The sequence below is a fragment of the Musa acuminata genome, unplaced genomic scaffold, assembly GCF_036884655.1.
Source record: "Musa acuminata AAA Group cultivar baxijiao unplaced genomic scaffold, Cavendish_Baxijiao_AAA HiC_scaffold_455, whole genome shotgun sequence".
Taxonomy (NCBI): Eukaryota; Viridiplantae; Streptophyta; class Magnoliopsida; order Zingiberales; family Musaceae; genus Musa; species Musa acuminata.
The window spans coordinates 92501-97500 of record NW_027020702.1 but is presented as its reverse complement, the minus strand read 5'-3'; positions in this window follow the sequence as shown (position 1 = coordinate 97500).

Below are 5000 nucleotides of genomic sequence, written 5' to 3'. Positions count from 1 at the left end.
ATTTTAGTTGGGTTGGTGGCCTCTTTAGGCTTGTAAATAAAGGTTGTGTCATGTGGACACGTTCGAGAGCTTTTCGGTCTGTAATGGACCATTTTACCCTTTGTTGTGCAACTATTCAGAGCTTGTAAAGTCTGTTTGTAATTTGCATTGTCTATGAAGTGTTTTTCGGACATGTTTGCTTGTGGATCCCGATTGAGGCGTTCTCTTTAACCCGTTCTCTCTTTTGTTGGTCCTAAGGGACAATGGGAGGCTTCGGGGAGGCTGACCTTTGCGGACGGACGCGCGAGGGTGCCGCACGCCTTAGGCAAAACCAGCTAAGGTCGTGACAGTGTGGTATCAGAGCGGGACAAGCACTCATAGAAACACTTGACATGCAAACGTGGGGGACCTAGCGGGGCTGCGTTGAGGGCAGTCAGCACACGCGCGACCGTTTGAGGGAAAACGGGCATGGAGATGTAGGGAAAAGAGTCGCTCAGAGGAGCGGGCATCTGAGATTGGCATTCAGAGGAATGGCCAACCCTTCGCGCAAGAGGCACCACGAGAACAGGCAAGCTTGGAAGAATTTGGAGCGCACAAAGGTTGGGATGGCTGAGTTTGAGCTACGGCTCAACGTTGACAACTTTACTTGATGGTGCTCAAGGCAAGCGAGGCGCTTGGCAAAGGACGAGACCATGCAAAGTGGAATGAGTTGCTCAGCGACCGAAAGAGTTGTGCAAAGCTCACAGAGGTGAGGGGAATTGCTAACTCGAAGAATTCGGTACTCATGCATGGGCTTGTATGCGGACGATGGATTGTTCGTGGCCATCCCAAGGCGGTCGAGACTCGGCGCCATGGAGCATTGAAACTTTCTCTTCGACATGCGAAGGATACGTCCGGAGGAGGCTGAAGTGTGCAACGAGTTCAGCATGTTGCTAGGCCTTGAGGGGTGCAGCGGTGGCTGTATTGACGTGGAGGCGCAATCTAGCAAGTGCGTTTGCAAGAGGCAGAACAATGCACAGTTTGTTCAGCAGATCGGAGTAGTCCAAGGGGATGGTGGTCTCCGAAACGAAGAGAGATGTTGCTCCAACGGGACAGTTATCCAGGAGGGATAAGTCTCAGCTCTCCAGAGGGAGAATCATGTGAGACGGACTTCACATGTTGAGGAGGAGTACCTCACAAACAACAACTCCACGAAGCTCGATGGACTGAGCAAGCGGCGAGGAGTCGTCGCATGATCTCGCTTGAGAGAATGCATTGGTGGATGCATTGCGAGATCAAGTGGGGGAGCGACCCAAAGCAACTCAAATGGAGGCACACTTGGAGTCGATATGGAGATCGGACTCAAGGGAGGGCTGACCCGTGGAATGGTGGGCGCGAGGGCCACCATCGACTCAATGCAAAAACGAGGAGCGGAGCAACTTGGGTGTAACTTGGCGAAGTACCCAAGCCGCATGAAGGGAGCCAGCATAGAAGTTGGAACATGGAGCAGAGGCACAGCGCTTTCCCTAGACAGAGGTCAAGGACATGAACTCTTGCAGAGGCAGGAGTAGAATCATGCTGTTCCTTGGGTCCTTCATTCTGACAGAGCGGACTCATCTTGCATGGTGCCAAAGACGAAGGGAGCTTCGGGGCACATGCACCTTACCTCGGAGGAGCATTCGATGGAGGAACTAAGGCGACTCAATTTGCGGAGGCGAAGTTGGGTACAGAAGGCCTTAGCACGGGGCAAGAGGACGCAGAGGCGGGTACTCTTGAAGAATATGCCACAGTGTTGCCATTCAAGTTGCTATGAAGGAAGCAGTGTGCAGCGGAGATTGTGCTGGTAGGGGCAGAGGCCCAGGATCCAGGCAATGGTGCACAAATTACAGCGAAGTCGGTGGACTTCAGGAGCTACTAGGCGACGGACTGTCCTAGAGCGGTGCTTCATCTAGGTGTGACCCAAGAGTGGGTGGATGAAGGTCGATTGCCAAAGGAGCGAACAAAATCGAAGGTGGAGGAGACCCTGCGATGTATTGGCAGAGGCCACACATGGAGGGTTCACAATTCGAGTTTATTCCACAAGGATCAGAATGCAATGGAGATGTCACCAGGAGGCGACATGGTGCAGCGGATCGTGGTGGAACAGTTCGTGGCAATGCGACACACACGACAAGTCCCGTGAGGGATGAGATCATATGGAGGTATGATCGGGAGCTACTGGGAGCTCCGCTTTGGTGAACAACACGACGGCAAGAAGGGCTATGGATTCAAGGAGTGAAGGCCATGGTACCGCAGAGGCGGGTCTTCCGGGCGTGCACCGAATTTTGCATCGGATGAAAACCTTGGTCATCAGCATATGGGGGCTGGGTTCCACCAAGGGAAGAGTTCGAATGCAAGTACCAGTGAGTCCCATGAGAGGGACTTGATCATGCAGAGGTATGATCGAAGCAGCTGGAGAGTTGGACTGCTCCAGAGCTCATATTCGCTTAAGGGAGCCCGACAAGTCAGAGGACAAGGTCGAGTAAGCGAACGTTGCTACCAAGGAAGCTAAGGAGAACAGAATCGGTGCAAACCCTACAATGTGATGGCAGAGGCCATGCATGGGAGTTGCAGTCTGTCTTTCCATCGACCAAACAGACTGCTTGGAGAACACAGAGGTGTTGAAGCAGGAGGTCGAAAGGGGCGAGGAAGCGACGATGAGTCCAGAGGGACTTAGCTACCCAAAATCAAGCATCAGTTAGAATGGAGGTGGACTCAGAGGAGTGCCACGGAGACATCTCTACTGATTGTGAAGGAAAGGGATACAGAGGCGAAGCGACGGATAGTAGGGCCATGGGCATGGCAGCGCCATGGTACCGCAGAGGCGGGACTTCCGTGCAAGTCATTGATCCCTTGCTCTCACGGAGGGAGAGCGCTTGGTCGTGAAAGGGGCCGAGGAGGTGGAGCATGCAGAGGCAATCTCCAAGTACCGAGACAAGGCTGAAGGGCAGAGGCCAAGAAACTTCGTAAGACCGGTGTCAACAAGTTTCTCATCAAGATAGCCGTAAGTGAAGGACTTCGGGTCATGCAAGAGTGCACGACCAAGGAACGAAGCAGGCAGTACGTGGTGCTGTACCTTTGCTACTCAGTGGAGTAGGCGGCAGGGTTGATGGAGAAGACGGTACAATCCCAGAGGCGACCTCATCTATCAGAGAATTACTCCAAGTTGGGGTGAAAACTTCCTGCATTCCAGAAGTTCAATGGCATTGAGAAGGTGAATCACAGTAGCTAACTCAACGCAAGGAGTGCAAACACTTCAAGTGCTTCAGAAGTGTGAGCAAAGAGCAGGCGAAGGCCAGTAACCAGCTCGATGCATGAAGTACAACCTCGAGGAGGCGGGCGAAGTCAAGTAACCTTTGCCTTCTCAACTCTTAAGAGAATGGGCGAAACCGAGTACCCCAGTTCTCTTATCTATCCAGCAGAGGAGCTCTGCACAAGTTCAAAGACCCTTCGAAGATAATGGAAGACAATAGTTGTCAAAATCCTCACCAACGGTGATCAGTGCTACTGAGAGTAGATTGTCCGCTTCATTTCCCAACGAAATGCCAATCGAAAGCGGAAGTGATGCGAACCTACTTGGATGTGACAACTAACTGAAAGAAGAGTCAATGAGCAGATTTTGTGGAGGAAGGACCCAAAACTTCAGAAGTTTGCGAGGCGATGCTCGTTAAAGCTCCAACAAGCATCCACCCAGTTCAAGCAGCATGTGAAAATTTTGAGAAACTGGCGCAGTAAGAATGGTCTTTTCCTTCATTTGGTGGATCCGCAGGAATCAACGAGGATCAATACAACTCAGCCAACCCCACACCAGAGTCAGAGTCATTGGCGAGTTGAAGCAGCATGGCGGATCAAAGGTTCGACTACTCAGAAACAGCAGCGGAGAGCAGCTGGGAGCCAGGAGGCGCATTGCAGCTGGAGCGGAAGATTGAAGACTCAGCAAAGGCGAAGAGTTGCAGTGTTCACAAAGGCTTCGACGAGGACGTCGAAGGGATAAGTGGGGGAGAATGTAACGGACAAACTTCTAAACAAGATGTTGGATGTAATGCTTATGTCTGTCCGTTGTCTTTTGGCATGTTCATGCCTTGTACAGAATGTAAAGGGGCGGCCGAAGGCTTAATAGTCCCATTTTAGTTGGGTTGGTGGCCTCTTTAGGCTTGTAAATAAAGGTTGTGTCATGTGGACACGTTCGAGAGCTTTTCGGTCTGTAATGGACCATTTTACCCTTTGTTGTGCAACTATTCAGAGCTTGTAAAGTCTGTTTGTAATTTGCATTGTCTATGAAGTGTTTTTCGGACATGTTTGCTTGTGGATCCCGATTGAGGCGTTCTCTTTAACCCGTTCTCTCTTTTGTTGGTCCTAAGGGACAATGGGAGGCTTCGGGGAGGCTGACCTTTGCGGACGGACGCGCGAGGGTGCCGCACGCCTTAGGCAAAACCAGCTAAGGTCGTGACAGCGCGGTGACCGTCGTGAGCGGAGCAAAATGTCAGCCATCTCAGCACCCTGGAACCCCCCGGGTGGCACAGGGCTGGATGGGGCTTTCGTATAGCAGGGACGGTGCTGCCTCTCGCTTCGCTCGCTGTTCGCCGCTCGCCGCTCGCTCGCGCAGCCAAAAATGGCCAGTTTTGGCCCGTTTTGGCCAGTTTTTGGCCTGTTTTTGCGTTGCGCGGTGACCATCTTGAGCGGAGCAAAATGTCAGCCATCTCAGCACCCTGGAACCCCCCGGGTGGCACAGGGCTGGATGGGGCTTTCGTATAGCAGGGACGGTGATGCCTCTCGCTTCGCTCGCTGTCCGCCGCTCGCTGCTCGCTCGCGCAGCCAAAAATGGCCAGTTTTGGCCCGTTTTTGGGCCGTTTTGGCCTGTTTTTGGCCTGTTCTTGCGTCGCGCGGTGACCGTCGTGAGCGGAGCAAAATGTCAGCCATCTCAGCACCCTGGAACCCCCCGGGTGGCACAGGGCTGGATGGGGCTTTCGTATAGCAGGGACGGTGCTGCCTCTCGCTTAGCT